Source organism: Cervus elaphus, chromosome 32 (assembly GCF_910594005.1).
Source record: "Cervus elaphus chromosome 32, mCerEla1.1, whole genome shotgun sequence".
Classification (NCBI taxonomy): Eukaryota; Metazoa; Chordata; class Mammalia; order Artiodactyla; family Cervidae; genus Cervus; species Cervus elaphus.
In genome coordinates, this window is record NC_057846.1 from 45775117 (window position 1) to 45793922 (window position 18806).

At 43.2% G+C, this 18806-nt stretch overlaps 1 protein-coding gene across 12 annotated transcripts in view; it reads left to right on the forward strand.

The window, feature by feature from the left end:
* Positions 1–18806, forward strand: part of PSD3 (pleckstrin and Sec7 domain containing 3) — a 575456-nt gene that overhangs the window by 486385 nt on the left and 70265 nt on the right. The window lies entirely within an intron of this gene.

The window sequence follows — 18806 nt, forward strand, 5'->3', positions numbered from 1 at the left end:
TGGAAAACAAGGTACTCTAAATATGAATGTGCTAATGATGATGAATAAGAAAGATAATCAAGTGATTACTCAATATTAGTGCTTTTTCCTAAGCACTTCATGCATCACTTCATTTAATCTTCACCCTAGGAAGCAGATATTACTACTATTATCCCCATTTTGCTAAGGAGGAAATTCATCTTAAATTTATTAGCCAAAGCTATAATATAGAATATCAGGAAATCTGGCGGAACTAAAATCTGATTATACCAAGCTAACTATGGCACATTATTAAAAAGCAGTGCCTGTGAGAACATATGCTTAGAAAACTTTCAAGTTCGCCACGTCTGTTCCATCAGGACTGTGGCATGTATTTAGATGACTAGAGGTCTCAGCCTGGGGTCAGCAAGGTGTAAGCATGTCCTTTACTTGGCCATCCCAGCACTCTTTTGTAAATTGGATTGTGTGAATTTATCTGCATTTTCTGACCATCCTTTCCACAACTCCCCATCTCATCGTGCCAGGCCTCCTCACACAAAACCGCTGCTTCTCTGGCCCCAGGGTCTTCCGACATTGTGGACCACGTCTCCTGACCCCCACCTCCCATATAGACGCCGCCGCCTGTGGGGACAGGGCAGAAGAGGGGCACCAGGCCCTGCCTAGCGCCGTGGTCCTACTTCAGTGTCAGCGTGGCAAGAAATGAAGCGCTCCGCTCATTTTATTAGCACACTGTACGTCAGTTGAGGTGCAAGAAATGAATTTTTTTTCCTCCATGAATTAAACACTCCTCAAGCACCTAAAACTATATACATGCCCAAAGACTATCTTAAATATAGCCTCTCTCCGCTTAGGCGCTTACCTTTCGGTATACGATACACACCAGACACATAATTACAATCTAGAGTCCACAGCACAAATTGTTAAAAACGTATATTGTTAGCTAAGATACCGCATAAGATGTTCAGAATTGAGAAGTACAGCTGGGCCGTGCTGATGTCTCCCAGATGACGAGATCCCCAGAGGACAGTGAAGCAGATAGGAGGGTCTGGAAGTAGCCGTGTTTATGGTAACGTGGTCATGAAACGGGGGCAGTGACTGAGATCATTTAAAGACTACAGAAGTGTTTCAGTAAATGGTGCTGAGGGTGTGTTTATGTGTGGTAGGTGAGTGGGTGATGTGTGTGGTGTGGGGGTATGTGGTTGTGTGTGGAAGGGATGAGGTGTGTATGGTGAGTGTGTACATATGGAATGCAGGTGGGTGTGGATGGGGGCTCTGGGATATATGTGTTTCTGGGCCTCAGCCCAACCATAAAAATCAGTTTCAGGGAGATTAAAGGTAAAAATTTGAGAGACAAAATCTAAAATGTTTAGAGCAAAATGTGAAACATCTTAATGACCTTTGGGTAAAGAATGCTCTCTTAATGGCTGAGTAATATTGCAGTGTATATGGACCACATCTTCTTAATCCATGGATCTGTTGATGGACATTTAGGATGCTTCTATGTCCTGGCTATTGTAAACAGATCTGCAGTGAACACTGGGGTGCACGTATCCTTTCAGATCATGTTTTTCTCCGGGTATGTGACAGGAGTGGGATTGCAGGGTCATAAGGTAGCTCTGTTTTTAGTTTTTAAGGAACCTCCATACTGTTCTCCCGGAGAAGGCAATGGCACCCCACTCCAGTACTCTTGCTTGGAAAATCCCATGGATGGAGGAGCCTGGTGGGCTGCAGTCTGTGGGGTCGCGAAGAGTCGGACACGACTGAGCGACTTCACTTTCACTTTTCACTTTCATGCATTGGAGAAGGACATGGCAACCCACTCCAGTGTTCTTGCCTGGAGAATCCCAGGGACAGTGGAGCCTGGTGGGCTGCCGTCTATGGTGTCGCACAGAGTTGGACACGACTGAAGTGACTTAGCAGCAGCAGCATACTGTTCTCCATAGTGACTGTACCAATTTACATTCCCACTTACCATGTAGGAGGGTTCTGAGAAAGCTCTCTTAAGATTTAGAGAGACAAAAACAGTGAAAGGATATATTGTTACAGTGGCTCAGACGGTAAGGAATCCACGTGCAGTGCAGGAGACCCAGGTTCAGTCCCTGGGTTGGGAAGATCCCCTGGAGAGGGAAATGGCAACGCACTCCAGTATTCTTGCCTAGAGAATTCCATGGACAGAGAAGCCTGGTGGGCCACAATCCATGGGGTCACAGAGAGTCAGACATGACTTTAGTGGCTTAGCATGGCATACATAAGTATATGAAGAGATCCTCAGCCTTACCAATAATCCTCAGATTACCAAGGATCCTCAGATTAAACACACAGTGAGATATTATCTCACGTCACATTGGCCAGAATTTGGAAGAGTAATAATACCAAATGTTAGCAAGAATTTTAGAGCAATGTGAGTGTTGGTGACCTCCTCACTTTGGAAGACAATTGACAATCATAAATGAAGTTGGAAGAATTTACACCCGTGTCTCAGTTAATCCAGTCCTAAGTGTGTATCTACAGAAATTCTTGCTGTTTTACGTGAAAGGGGTTGTTTAAGCAACCTCACAATAGCTCAGAATAAGACATTGGAAGGGTTTCATATATTTATGTAATAGAAAACTATGTAACTGTGAAAAGCAAATAACTAGAGTTACAATTTTTAACATGAATGACTCTCACAAAAGGTAATGTTTAATGAAAAACTTAACTTGCAGAGAAATGTGCACATATGGTAACATCCTGAAGCATGCAACACAGCGCTGTTTTTAATGGGACTGCATTTACGTACGGAAATCTGTTCTGGCAAAAAAGGGGAAGAACGTGCAGCCAACGAGGAGTACACAGCAGTTCAGCTGTAGTGATGACTATTCAACGTTTGGGACACGTGTGTTTATTGCTGTTGACAACCTTCTGACCTCTTAATGTTTCATCATAAAATTTTTAAAACTTTATAGCATATCTGATTGAATGGAAAGTTGAGAAACAGTTGATATTTTTCTTGAAATTTGTTCAAGAAAAATAACAATTATAAAACCCAAACCCCTAAATTAGTATTCACCAGTGTAATACTTTAAATCTTCAACACAATAGTAAGATTGTGTTAGTTTTTCACATTTAGAAATGTAAAAGATTTAATTATATCAGTGAGAAATCCTTTCACATAAGTCACATTGGCCAGAATTTGAAAGAGTAACAATACCAAGTGTTGGCAAGCATTTTAGAGCAATGTGAGTGTCAGTGGTCTCCCTGCTTTGAAAGACAGTTGGCAGTAATAAAGTTGGAAGAGCCTTTATACAATGGGAAGTGAACATTGTTCGCCTTAACCCTGTGAGATGCAGATGAAAGAATTTGGGATAGGAAAGCAGAAATCAGAGAATCCAAGGGACACAGGAAGAGAACCATCATGCTGCTCCTATTCTTTTAGCATAATCAAATAGTTTTATTCATTTATCTGAGCCTATAACAGACCAAGCGGAGAAAGTCATATTTACAGAAATAGATTCTATACATGACTGCATATATATATATATAGTTAAGTGTATGATATAGTTATACACACAATTCTATACATCATGCTGCTCTTAGAAGTAGAAACAGGCTGCCTAATACCCAGGACACAGGAAATGATGCATGTGCTTGAAACTGCTGGGGCGACACATGCTGGTTTAGTCGCTAAGTCATGTCCGACTCTTCCGACCACATAGACTGCAGCCTACCAGGCTACTCTGTCCATAGGATTCTCTGGGCAAGAATACTGAAGTGGGTTGCCATTTCCTTCTGTAAGGGGCAGCACATAGTGATACAAATAAAAACCATAAGATGTACTGGGCAGGTGGGAGCAGTCACATATGCTGAAGCCTCATCTCTCTCAGTAGAAAATCAATAGAGAATTTTTGCAATCTGTTATCACAGCACATTGTTTAAGGGTGTGATGCAAACTGACTACCCTGTGTTAGTCGCTCAGTCGTGTCCGGCTGTTTTCGACCCCATGAACTGTGGCCCACCAGGCTCCTCTGTCCATGGGATTCTCCAGACAAGAATACTGGAGTGGGTTGCCATTTCCTCCTCTAGAGGATCTTCCCGATCCAGGGATAGAACCTGCATCTCTCGCATTGTACCCTGCGACACAGTAAATGTTAAAAAGTGGTTCCTTTTGGAAAATGGGATTGGAAGAGTTGGGAGAAGTGAATTAAAAGAGGCTAATTATGTGGACATATCACTTTAACAATTTTGAAATATTTTAATCACATTTCCAATATAGATTCTTCAGTGATTTTACCCACCTGAGATTTGTTTCTATTTGAAACATGGAAATGTTCATTGCTTTTTAAGAGTGTGGGAGCCATATTTGTTTCACATTTTGTAAATCTCGTTTTAAACACTTTGGATATAAGGAATGCTGGGAAGTGTCTTGAGAAGGTTAGGGGGTTCCACTCACTTTAGAGGGGCTTATAGTTTGCCTATCAGCAAAGGTTTTGAAAATTCAGCCCCGCATGTCAAATTTGAGGAAGCAGATATTATTCTGAGTCACCCATACTGAAAATAGAGTTGATGATGGCAATACAGGCAGAGATCTTTGCTATTGTGTAACATTGGGAACAGCGACACTATAATTAAGAGCTAATAAAAGTGGGATTTTTTTTTCCCCCAGAAGACAGTGTCTCCTCCTGTTAGAGATAGACTCTTGAAGTGGAGACAGAGCAAAGCAGTTATTTTAAAAACCAGGCTGAGGCCCCCCGCCCTCGCCGCCTGGCTGTGCGGCAGGGCTGTCCCGTGATGCGCTTTGGCACGGGGACACAGCAGCGCCGTGAAGGCAGCCATCCGCGTCCTCACAGGAGTTTGGCAGCAGTCTAGTTCCGGGGACGTTTGATCAGTTTTCAACAAGGAGTGCCTCTTCACAGTTCTACATTTAGACTAAAAGAACAAGGTTTAGGTTTTTAAGTTCCATTTCATGGGTCTTGGCCTTCATTTACAATCCACCCTTTCCTGCAATGAAGTTGATTAAAACAGATTACCCACCATTCTCAAAAACAGTACTTTTGACAAGGACTGTGTAATAGAAACTATAATCTTTTGGCAACGAAAAAAATCTGTTCTGAATCTGCATGTTTCTTTCTGAAAGAATGCAGTTTTCTTTACATCTGATTTTTAGAAATTATTTTGTGTGTACTGTTGACTCATTCTGTTTATATTTTCAGTATAGTTGACATTTAGGAGAAAGAAGAAAATAATCTTGGAGTCTCTGTGTTTATATATTGTAGTTTATTAAATTCCTCAGCAGCCTGATGAATATTTGGAATTAAAGGTGCAATACTGATTTCCTCAAGGAAGTAATTATGGTGATAGAAATTTATGTACAAAAATTTTATCACTAGGTAGTACAGAATTAAGAATTTGAGCTTTGAAACTAGGTAGATCCTTGATTCATTTCAGACATTCTTTCGTGCACCAGCTGTGTGCCAGTCCGTTCACTCTTGATGGGGAATAATTTATGGAGAGGAAGGGGGTATATCTGAGCAGGTGTCATTCAGCTAATGGGAAAAGGAAGTCCATAACGTCTTTGGACACAGAGAGCTTGTGTAGGAATATTCCAGGGAGGGAAGTGGGTTGTGCAGAAGCCCCACAGCGAGAACGGCCACCTTACGGATGCTCGTTAGTACAATGTCTGGCACACAGAATGAACCTGAGTGTTATTTAAGAACTTAATTTTAAAATTTTGCATATTTATTGAGGCTGTGCTGGGTCTTCGTTGCTGCCCGCAGGCTTCCCAGTGCAGAGCCTGGGCTCCGGGCGCACGGGCTTCAGTGGCCGCAGCCTGTGGACCCTAGAGTTCGGGCCCAGCAGTTGTGGCGCGCGGACTTAGTTGCTCTGCACCGTGTGGGATCTTCCCGGACCAGGGATCGAACCCATGTCCACTGCCTTGGCGGTTGGATTCTTAACCACTGGACCACCAGGGAAGTCCCTAGCAGCTTAATTCTTATTTTAGGGGCAGGATGTTGGCGGCAGCAGCACCGTCAGTATCTGGGAAACAGCTTAATGGCCACCAGGAGCTATACAGTGCCAGTCTGGCAACCCGTTTCTAAATGACGTGATTATATAAGAAGTGGTGTGTAAAGGGAACAAGGATGATACCACAGTTTTGTGGCAAATGTGTACATAGTAAAATGATTAGAAGCTTATATACCAACAGCTTACGTAAACTGTTTTAGGGATTTTATATATATTTTTTCTGTGTGTATGTGTGTGTTTTTCTGTTATTTTCCTTATTTTCTTGTTTTCTTAAAATTTTTTTGCCATTAATGAGAATGTGTTGAATTAGAATGGCAATGGGGGATTCTGCATATAAGCGGTATCATATAAATGAACTTATTTACAGAGCAGAAACAGACTCCAAGTCTTAGAGAATGAGCTTAGGAGTACCAGTGGAGCAGGCTAGTGGGAAAAGATAGATTGGGGTTTGGGACAGACATGCACACAAGGCTATATTTAAAACAGATAACCAAGAAGGACCTACTGTATGGCACAGGGAACACTGCTCCATATTCTGTAATAACCTAAATGGGAAAAGAATTTGAAAAAGAATAGATACAAGTATTAATATATGTATAACTGAAAGAAAGTAAAATAGATAACCAACAAAATTTTTTTTGTTATTGACACTAGACAAATATAACTTATGTTATCAGGAATAATTGACATTTTATGTGAAACATTTGTTACTTAAAATATAAACACTAATACAATAGAAAATTTAGAAGCTTAATGAAATATACTGATGTCTCAAATACAGAAAAATGTTTGCCAGACAAAGACAAATTGGAAAAGGTACAACAAACACATAGAATGATTATCAGTAAAAAAAAAAAAAAAAACAGTGACTGATAAATAACAAAAATACAATGAAACAAATGTAAAGGCATAATTGGCTTTATTAAACCATTGGTCAGCTGGGCAGCATTCCACCTTGCCAGCAGAGAGGAGCACCGAGGAGCTATACAAAACGGAAGGCTTTTCTAGGCAGGAGGGAAGGGCCGAGGGGACACCTCATGCTCCTCTGGGGGGTGGACAGGGCCTCTGTAGCAGATTTCCTGCTGGTGCTGACAAGAAGCGTCCAGACTAGTTGGCGAAGACCATTCCTTGGGGGAGGTTGTATTTAGCCTTGGTCTGGTGAGGTGGGCCGAGCACAAGTGACTCCATTTGGGGCCTGCTGTCTCTTTTTAAAGATCACTTATGATAAGGTGGTGGGTACTAAACCTCCCTTTAAAACCTCTTACCGTGAGTAAGTTGCGGGTGGAGTTAGTTGATCAGTGTTGTTGCACGCTGTTTTGGCAGCGCTTCCGCTGCTTGTTGCGGTCCTTGGCGGAATGCAGTCCTGTTGCCCTCATAGAGTACGGTGGGAACCGGGGACGCCCGTCCGAGCACTGGCCGTCTAATCGGATGGAAGAGGCTGGCCTGACGGGGAGGAGCTGAGAGCTAAGCTGGTGGCAGCCTCACTGCAGACGCAGCCCGCGGCGGAGGCTGTTTGCTGGCGTCTGTCACAGTCTTCAGGGAGGGTCGGGAGCTGCGTTTCAGAGAGAGGAGCCGGCAGGACCTCCTGAGGCTCTCACGTGGGGAGAAAGAGTCAGACTGCTGTCTCCCCGAGAACAGACTCCTGGCTGCTCTTCCTTGCCACTGGGAATTCTTTTTGTTTACCTGCACTAGCTTTGGCCCAGGGGCGCTTTCAAGGGCACTTGGGCTGTGTTACCATTACAGGAGCCTATTTTAATTCTACTCATAGAAATGCACTCTCAGCAGAGTCTTTGACTCTGAAGTTCCTTGGTCAGAGGGTGCTTGTGAAGTTGAAGAAACTTGATTTGGTGTCACCTGATGAGCCAGATTCAAGCTTGTCTGATTCAGCAGTTACCTGTGCTCCTCAGATGGACGGTAATAATTTACCCTTACATTTTATTTTATCTTTTTATCATTTTTTAAAATTTATTTTTTGTTGGATAATTGCTTTACAGTGTCGTGTTAGTTTCTATCATACATCAATGCAAATCAACTGCACATATAACACATCCCTTCTCTTGAGTCTCCCTCCCACCCGCTTCCTGTCCCTCGAGGTTGTCTCGGGGCTCCAGGTTGAGCCCCCTGTGTCGTATAGCAGCTTCCCACTCTCTGTTTTACTTACGGTGACGTATATATTTCAGCGCTGCTCTCTCGGTGCATCCCACCCTCTCCTTCCCTCGCTGTGTCCACAGGTCTGTTCTGTATCTGCCTCTCTAGTCCTGTCCTGCAGATTAGGCTCATCAGTACCATTTTCCTAGATTCCTTATATACATGTTAATGTCTGGTATCTGTTTCCTCTTTCTGACTTACTTTGCTCTATATAACAGGCTCTGGGTTCATCCGCCTCAGTTCAGCTGACTCACATTCATTCCTTCTCATGGCTGAGTGATATTCCATTGTATAACATATACCACAGGTTCTTTATCCATTCATCTGTCAGTGGACATCTAGGTTGCTTCCATGTCCTAACTATCAAGACTGCTGCTATAAACTTTGGAGTAACCATGTCTTCTTTATGGTTTTCTCAGGGTATATGCCCCAAAGTGGGATTGCTGGGTCATATGGAAGTTTTATTCCTTGCTTTTAAGATACATTTTATTTTAGTACATTGGTTTAAATAAGTTTGATAAATGAGTTCTGTAAATTGTGCATGAAATTGTAAAAAAAAACATAGTATGCTTGATATTTCTTAGAGTTCGGTGTTCATACCTTTCACATATAATGAAGTTGTTGAACTTCAGTAACATTTTGCTATTGGCCAACTTTTTAAGATGGCCAGCTATTTATTAAAAATAGCAAGTTCTCCAGCATCTTCCTCCAGTTTATAAGAATTATGAGCATGGTTACTTTAGTTAATAGCATTGTATTACATATTTGAAAGTTACTAAGAGGGTAGATCTTAAAAGTTCTTCATCCCAAGAAAAAACAGCAGTGTATGGTGATAAGTGATAAGTACCCTTATAGTAGTCATTTTGCAATTTGGACAGATATTGAATCATTATATTGTATACCTGAAAATCATATATTATCATTAATTTTTGCTGAGTCGTATCACCTACATGCCTGTTTAGGACATCTGATTCTTTTCTTCATCTTTTGGAGTTTTTAATCTTCTCTCTGGACACAGTAACAAATCAAAGCACTCGCTTGGAGATCCCACCTGCTTGGTCCCACTCAGGTGCTTGCTTGCAGGTAGTATAGGGGAGCTCCGTGATAAACATCGATAGTGGCATTTCAGGCGACTGCTGAGTGGCCGAGAGGACAGTAAACCCACGGTGGGGAGACAGTGGAGGAGGCGGGCAGCCGCGAACTGCAGCGTGCATCTGTAGGCTCTGGGAAGGTGGTGTCTGAGCAGAGACGGCTGAGGTGAAGGGGCTGGTACCCGGAGCAGCTGGAGGGAGCGGGAGGTGTCGTTCATCCGTCAAAGTCCTGAATCAGCGTGTGTGAGTCTGGTGTGTGTGTGTCCTGGAAGCAGCCGTGTCCCGAGGCCTTCCTGTCTCTGCTGCCTGCACCCTTCCCTGTAACTCAGCTCCTGAGGATGCGCTTGTGAGTCCCGCCCTCTTCTCCACCCTCAGCAGCCCCAGGCCCTCACATCCTCCTTCTGCCTCTAGGGGTCAGGAAAGCCATCCCCCACCCAAGTGGGGAAGGATTTGTTTGTAAGTGGGGTTTGTGCATTTTTACAGCTTTTTATCAACACGTGGGTAAAGTTTCTCCGTCAGCTTTTGTTCCTCCTCCTGTCGTTCGCTTTCACTGTTGGCATTCAGGTTTGATGTCTCCAGTGTCAAGACAGGACAGGACCTGGGACAGAACAGAAACCAGAACTATGTTAATGAATATGCTGCACTCCATCCTCCCCCAATAAATTAAGGGTGAAAGGTTACCCTGCTCTCTTAAGAATGTGTCAATAGTGTCTGGGGCAGAGGATTTCCTCTCAAAGGACTGACTCTAACAAAGAAAAATTTCTGAATACATGAATGACATTTTAAAAAATTAAGTCTTTGTGTTTTAGCATGGAAATTGGGTGCATTTTCTTTTAGCAGACATTATCCCTAACAATAAAAAAAATACTTTAAAAAGATTCACATACATTAACTCATCCAACTTTCAGAATACTCTTATGAAGGAGGTATCATTTTATTATTATTTTAACGAGGCAGTAAGTGACACATGGAGAGACTGACCTTGACCTGCCCACAATCACTCAGGTGAAATCAAAATTTCAACCATGTGCCCTCTGTGAAAATTACTGTGCTGGCTTTTGTCCAGAGGTCATCCTGATAAAGGATGGTGGTGAGCAGTGTTATGAGACTTATGTAATTGAGATCTATGCTTTGATTCAGTGTCTTAGTCCAGATGTACTGTAGAGAAGGTGGAGGTCAAAAGAAAACTCATTTTTCCCCTTCGAAGTCTTACTAAAAGCTAAATCCTCATTTAAAGCCTTCTCTGACTTCTAAATTCTACTGATTTGTAGCGTTAGTGACTCCCTCCTCTCTACCTGCTGCAAACCCCCGTTGTGGTTATTCCGGGTTAGTGCCATGCTACCGTTTGGCTTATATGGCTTATCATGTTGTATTAAGTTCCACTGATAATGTGAACTTTTTAGGGGTAGGGCTTGTGTCCTTAATAACCTTAATGAACAACATTGTAATTATGGTGTGGTATAGTGTCATTTTGGATTTTATAACCAGAGATGTTAGGCAACTTGTTGAAAATCAGAGAAACAGTAGACATAAGAATGTGTGAACAAAATCCGGGTTTCCAGGCTCTCGGTCCAAAGTACTTACTGCCATTCTAGAAAGATCGATTTAGGGTAAGAGTCTTGACTTCCTAAAGGAATAGAATAACATCCAGAGTCAACTTCAGCCTGCCAGGGGCATCCTGGGAGTCTGTTCTTCCAGTTCTCATGTTTCAGGTTCTGTTCTCTACCAATAACATAAACCTGTTTCTGTTATGAAAAGGAGACATGGCTCGATCCCTGGGTTGGAAAGATCCCCTGGAGAAGGAAATGGCAACCCACTCCAGTATTCTTGCCTGGAGAATCCCATGGACAGAGGAGCCTGATGGTCTACAGTCCATGGGGTTGCAAAGAGCCGGACAGGACTGAGCAACTAACATACATTCAGAAAATAAAGTGACAGACTTTATTTTCTTGGGCTCCAAAATCACCGCAGATGGTGACTGCAGCCATGAAATTAAAATACGCTTTCTCCTTGGAAGCAAAGCTATGATAAACCTAGACAGCATATTAAAAAGCAGAGACATTACTTTGCCGACAAAGGTCCATCTAGTCAAAGCTATGGTTTTTCCAGTGGTCGTGTATGGGTGTGAAAGTTGGACCATAAAGAGAGCTGAAGTGATGTGAAAGTCACTCAGTCGTGTCTGACTCTTTGTGACCCCAGGGACTATACAGTCCATGGAATTTTCCAGGCCAGAATACTGGAGTGGGTAGCCTTTCCCTTCTCCAGGGGATCTTCCCAACCCAGGGATCAAACCCAGGTCTCCTGCATTGCAGGCAGATTCTTTACTAGCTGAGCCACCAGGGAAGCCCAAGAATACTGGAGTGGGTAGCCTATCCCTTCTCCAGCGGATCTTCCCAACCTAGGAATCGAACTGGGGGCTCCTGAATTGCTGGCCGATTCTTCACCAACTAAGCTATCAGGGAAGCCCAGCTGAGCACTGAAGAATTGATGGTTTTGAACTGTGGTGTTGGAGAAGACTCTTGAGAGTCCCTTGGACTGCAAGGAGATCCAACCAGTCCATCCTAAAGGAAATCAGTCCTGAATATTCACTGGAAGGACTGATGCTGAAGCTGAAGCTCCAATACTTTGGCCACCTGATGGGAAGGACTGATTCATTGGAAAAGACCCTGATGCTGGGAAAGATTGAAGGTGGGAGGAGAAGGGGACGGCAGAGGATGAGATGGCTGGATGGCATCACTGACTTGATGGACGTGAGTTTGAGCAAGCTCCAGGAGTTGGTGATGGACAGGGAAGTCTTGCATGCTGCAGTCCATGGGGTTGCAAATAGTCAGACATGACCGAGCAATTAAAGTAACTGACTGAACACATAAGCAGTACTTCTTATGGTGGTGCCTGAGGATATTTTATGAAGGGAAATTAGGGATTAATATAAAAGGATTACCCTTAACTTCACATAATGGTTTGTAGGGAGGGCTGTCATCCGTGAATTTATCTAAATCCTTTGCACACACATCATGGAAAGCAAACCTCCCCGCCACCCCACCCCCTAGGTGGACCTCCAGCTGCCTCAGTGACATAGAGCAGAACTCTGTGTCAGCTTGCTTCCTGCCAAGGTAGTATGTGTCTTCATCCTCTAAGAGAGTTACTCTAAGAATTCTGCCCCGTTTTCAGACAGTCACCAGGGAATGGCACTTAGGAAATGTCTTGTACCTCTTACAAATCTCACACAGATGTGTCCCAGTTGCATGGTGTAGAAAGGCGTTTACTGAGCATGTCTTTGTTTCCAAGTGCAGCAAGGTACTGGATTTATTTTGGAAGGGCCTCATTGGTATGGCATTATATATGTATGTGTGTATATAAATACATATATAAACTTTCTTTTTAATTTTTAGACTGTTGTCTTGGTTTCTGCTATGTGCTCAGTCAGTCCAGCTGTGTCCGACTCTTTTTGACTGCTTGGACTATAGCCCACCAGGCCCCTCTGTCCATGGGATTTCCCAGGCAAGGACACTGGAGTGGGTTGCCACGCCCTCCTCCAGGGGATCTTCCCCGTCCAGGGGTTGAACTTGAGTCTCCTGCGTCTCCTGCATTGCAGGTGTGTTCTTTGCCACTGAGCCACCCGGAAACTCAACAATGCAAATCAGCCATGATTGTACATACATCCCCTCCCTCCCTATATTTTAAATGTGTTTGTCTATTGCCATACAGAAATTAAAAATATTTTACATGGAACTGTTATGTCCTTAAATTTCCCTTGTGTCCTAGCCTGGCAGGGCCTGCATTGTCATCCTTGAAGCCATAACTTAAGGAATTCTTTCTCATCAATGTGGATATGGCTTACTGACCTCCTCTACCATTTGGGGGGAAAAATGATATTTTTGTCATTTTACTAGGGCAGTGGAAGAATGTTTTTCAAGCCAACAGACAGGAAAGAAAGGTTAAATGTATTAAAAGAAAAGAACTGTACCTACTATGTCTTTCTATGCTTCTTACGTCTGTCTGATATTAAACTTGAAGAAAAGAAAAAAGTAGATAGTCAGGGAACCCGCAGTGAGGAGTGGTCAAAAACAGGCCAAGATCTTGATGAAAATAGAAACATTGGAACAGTAAGATCTTAAGCGCAATCTGCTCCCAGTGGAGTTCAGAAGAACTTAGAGAACAGCATGCAGATAAAACCTCTGCGTGAAGCTTATACCTTTTGGTGAATTAATAAAACAAAACAATAAAAATACACAAATAATACATAATATAAAAATACATGAATAACAATTAAGTTTACCTACCATCACTAATCATTACTGAATATTTCATTGCTTGGGAGTATTTACACCTTGGGAATAATCACTGCTTGGGAGTGTTTCATACCTTCCTCTTCATGCAGAAAGGGGGACAGCTGTGCTTACATTCTCAGTGGTACATTAAATATTTTTTAAAGACCGGTGGTAATAACTGTACTTTGTATTTCCAAGAAGACTTCTTCAAATGTGTAATAAAGATGAGATCAGAACATTAAGAAGAACTGGTTTATAATGTTGAAGATTTAATGATAGTTCCACTACCACTTAGGTTTGGAACAACTGCCAGTTTCTCTTTTGCAGAAATGTGTAGTGTGCGTGTGTGTGCGTGTGTGTGCGTGTGTGTGTGTGTGTGTGTGTGTGTGTGTGCGTGTGTGTGTGTGTGTGTGTGAGAGAGAGAGAAAGAGAGAGATGTGGAATAATCAGAGGCCTGTTGGCTTTTTTTTGTTTTCTTGTTTTAATTTGAATATCACCCCTGTGTCTCAGAGTTAATCAAGTCGCTGTTGCTGAGTCTGGTTTGACCGGTGTTTCCCTGCAGACAAACCAGAGTAAAAGTGACCGGCGCGCTGGGGCACCGCGTGCTCCAGGTTAGTGAAGTCTCAGAGCCCATGTCTGCGGTCTGCGGAGTGAAGAAGATAGAAGTGGCTCCTCACGGAGCCGTGGGCTTCAGTTTTGGACGGTGTTCTCAGCAGTGTCAGCCGCTGTTCTCATGGCTGCGGCAGTTATTACTGCTCTGCGGAGTGCTGGGTGAGCAGCGTCCAGAGGGCAGACGCAGGGTCCTGCCTCCGGTCCGAGCGTCATTGTGGTGAGCCTAGATGCCTCTGAAGGCGTCAGTGAGATCAGATAACACACCTGACTTGCACCCCCCCACCCCCCACCTCCGTCCTATCTTCTTCCCTGCCCACTGTGTTTATTTTACTGGAGTAGCAAGCCTGACCTTGCAAAGGATTGTCACCTGGAGTTTCCCCTGAATGTATCCATAGAACAGGCTTCCTTGTCTAAACTGTGCTAATTGGTTGGTTTGAAATCCAAACAAAGGTAGCCCCCTCAGTAGCTTCCTCCACCTCTCAGAACTGCAAATATAGTTAATGATGGAAATCTCAAAATAGAGGCAGGGAAACCCAACTGAAAGGATTGTTTGGATCAAAGGGCGTTTATAGCGCTCGCCCAGGGCTCAGGGCACGTGGTGTGGGTGCCGAGTTATCGCTGCCCCCCTCCTTCTCCAGTTCTTCATCTTGACTGTGCACCTCTGTCCACGCTGTGGGCTTTCTCTCTCGTGGGGTGGTTATAGTAGCCTCCTCACTGGTGTTCCTTGTTCTAGTTTCGCTCATCTGGTCTGCACCTCTTATCTTCTTATCCTGCTACAAATGAATTCTAGATTATAAAATTTGTGAATAAATTAAATGAAGAACTAGAAAGTCCTTTTGCTAATATGATGGCTTAAGAATTCCAAAACTCGTATACATTATAAAACATCTAAAAGTGATTAAAATATTTTTAAACACCTTTTAAACCAGTAGATGAGCCAGTAATAGCGAGGCGGAAATAAACACAAATTTAGCAGGTGAGCTACCCCGGGGCGGCTGAGCCCTCAAGGCATCCATTGATCTGGGTGCCCCAGGAGGACTGGAGATAAAACCAGCAGCTTGCAGCACAGAGGACAGAAGAATTGGGAGTGGGAAGATGCCGATGGCATAGACTGAGAAGTCAGTGTAGCAGGTTTCAATAGAGGAGACAATGCGGAGACAGTGTTCAACATATGATGATTGCAAGTGTTTGGAGATGATAAACGGGAAGCCAAGCACGCTGTACCTAAATGTGACATTAAATAATACCTTCATAGGAAAAAGTTAATTGTCCACCTAGAATATTTAATGAATGAAAGACATTTTTATATGAAGAAAAATAAAAAGTATTTACCACCAAAAGACTCTCACTAAAAGAACTTCTAAGTATAGATTTCAAGAGGTAGTTGAAAATAACCCCGAAGACCAACCTGAGATACAAAAATAACAAGTTAAGGTAGCAGTAAATATGAGGGGAAATCTAAAGAGACAGTGGCCATTTATAGAAAATGTCTATTAAAGTAAGCTTAAACAAAAGTAATAGACACTGTTTTCATGTTAGGCTGGAGGCAGTTGATGAGAGTTAAAGTACGCCATGATCCTTTTATTTTCAAGAAGGAAAGTGGTCTTTGCAATCTGAGTATGCGTGTTAAAAATAGCCTTGAAAGCATAGACTAGTGCACAAAGCAGGATCTATTGATCAAGTTCAGCACACACCTTTTCACAGCAGGCACCCAACTATTTGTTAAAATGCGTCTGCCGACTGTCCTAGTGTTAGAGTCTACCAGCAGGGTTCATCCAGGGCCCAGTCAGTAACCTCACTCATTCCTCCCACCATGTTCATTCCGAAATGGGTTACCACTCTTTCCCCAGCCTTCTGTACTTAATGGTGTGTGTGTTGTGACATCAGATTTCACTCTTCTGCAGTTGTCATCATGAGGAACAGTGCTCCTTGTGAGGATGCGAAGCCATAGCCTCACTGTATGTGTGTGTATGTGTGTGCGTGTGTAATGACTTTACAGTCAGGGCCACTGAGGCTGCTTCTAAGCCTTTCCAGCCTGTTCCCGTGCACCGTGGTCCCTTTCTTCCCTGAATTCCACTCGTTTGCACCCATACTGGTCCAACTGTAAAATGGAAATAATAATAATAGTGTCTTATTCTCAGCACTGTGGTGTGGATTGAACCAAGTAAGTTATAACTGACCAAAAACAGGATTAAGTTTTAAACCTCTGTGGGAATCGGAAAAGTAGAGCATGGAATACAGGGTTAATGCTCCCTGACTTAGCATCTGTCACCCTCAGGTGACTTTAGATCACAGTTCAGCTGGGGTCCATTTCTAATCGACTTACTGTGGTAATGATGAAGACCTGTTAAAAGTTTTCATGAACACGTACATGAATTTGTTACCAAACTGGTGCACTAGACCCACACTGGGTCCTAACCCAGATGGAGACTCCTTGTCTCCATCAAGGAGGTTCTTTATCTGCTAGGATTCACACACCCATTAGGACGTTGGGATGGCCATTGGGATGGCACAGGCTTTATTCAATGGCCAAAGAATGGAAAGAAGCCAGAACTTGGTTAGCAAACCAACTTCTCAACCCCATTCAGGCAGAGACACGATGTATGTCGGAGAGTCGAGCTTAAAGATAAGACTGGAAAGAGAGGGAGGGGTATTCACAAACAGGGGTGTGGTTTGGATCCGAACCTGATGCCGCCCTCCTCTTCTGTCCTTGTCAGGGCTTTGCAGTGGTTGTTGTTATTAAGTCTTTCAGTCGTGTCCAGTTCTTTGCGACCCCATGGACCGTAGCACGCCAGGCTTCCCTGTCCTTCACCATCTCCTGGAGCTTGCTCAAACTCACGTCCATTGAGTCGGTGATGCCATCCAACCCTCTTATCCTCTGTTGTCCCCTTTTCCTCCTGCCTTCAATCTTTCCCAGCATCAGGGTCTTTTCTAATTGCAGTTGTTGTCATGGCGATTGTCAACTGTCCTGGTGCCAATAAATGTGTCATTTAACTAATATGGCTCAAAGTCACTAGAAGTCGTCTTCCGCCATCTTGGGTTTACTTGGTTCTAACCAGTTCTTGTTTTTCTCTTTGGAGCCTCCTCCTGAAACTTGGATGAGAGGAGTTGGTTTCCATTTGAGGGAGGGGCAGAGGTATGAGTCTGGGGCAACAGCCTTAGTAACAGATTAATAGATTTCTACATGAAAAGCAGAAAAATTGATGTGTAAATCTTTGCACTTAAAGAATCTCAAAGTGCCACTAAATTAGTTTTAGGGCTTTGGGAACAGCCTTTCAAATCCAGGCCCTGCATTCTTCCTATGGAAAACAGAAGGGTTCCTCTGAGTTCTTTCCCAGCATTAAGCCAGTGTTTTATCTTAACTTAAATGAGTTATCCATATTTTAAAATGAAGTGGCTGAGGTCCTGAGAGGCTAGGGGACTGGTCAGGAGTGACCGAGTGAGGGCTGGTGGGTGAGAGGACCGTGGACCAGCTGGTCGGCCTTCCAGCCGACAGCCCAGCACACCAGCTGCCCCTGTCCTCTGCCGCGGCAGCTCCTGCAGCCGGCGGCCGCTGCTGGGTACACCGCGCTCTCACGGCCCGGGTCGGAGTATGACGTCTGTTAACAGAGCGCTCAGCCTTTACTTCATGTGTGTGTAGAGTGATCTGTGACTTTCTTTATAGTAGCCACTCTTTTTCCTTTATAAAGAAGGTTATGGTATACATTTTTTGATCATTTATTTTTGAGTGCACATTTTTAAACCTTACATGGTGGAGACATATGGGATGGTTTGGTTTTTTTTGTTGTTTTTTTTTAATTTCGCCTGGAAACCTGCAGAGCGGATGTTTTGAGGCCTTTTTTTTTTTTTTTTTTTAACTTGCCAGGTGGATATCTCAGTATGGTATTGGCAGGAGCACCTGTATTGTGTAGGTGGCTGTTCACCTAGTTTCCAAGCTTAAGGTTTCTTCAGTCAAAGGACATTTAAAAGATGTGGTTGAAAATAATGCGCTTTCTAATTTATTCAGGCGTCCAGGTTAAAGGCAGTCAAATATTTGATAACAGAGAGAATAAATGCCCTTCCTACATGTTGAGTAGACATGTTTAGAGAAATGGTGTTCAGGTAATAACGTTTTCTGGTTACAAGATTTTAACTTTATTAAGATTAAGAGTAAATAGTAAGCTGTTTTGCTAATCTGTGCTTTTACTTTAAGATAATCTGTAAAGTTTTACGTAAGTCAATATAGAAATTCTACTTTATACTCCAGGAAAATACAAAGATGGGGATTGTAAGGACTTCTGGAAGAAAATTCACTTGGAGAATTTTTGTAAAGGTGCCTAGTGTCTGCCTTGCATTATACTAGGTTCTGTGAATTTTGAAGATGAAAGATGCTTGTTCTCAGGTTATTCACAGCCTACTTAAAGAGACATTTAGACAAAAAAAGAAAGAAAAAACCATGTTACAGTGTGGCAGCACCTGCTGCAGAGGTCTTACAGGTTACCACAGGAGTAATAATTAAAGTTACAGTCCCACTGGTGGATGGGTGGGAGAAAGGCCAAGAGGGGTCCTTTTGTATTCTGAGACTTTTTTCTTAGGTCTCTCGGAAACTCTGAGGAAGCCATGAAGGCGCTGTTCATGAGCCCTTGGATTAACATGTACTTCCAACATGCCACTTGCTTTTCCAGTAGTTAAGTTATGTCTACCGGAGCACGAACCACACAGCCTT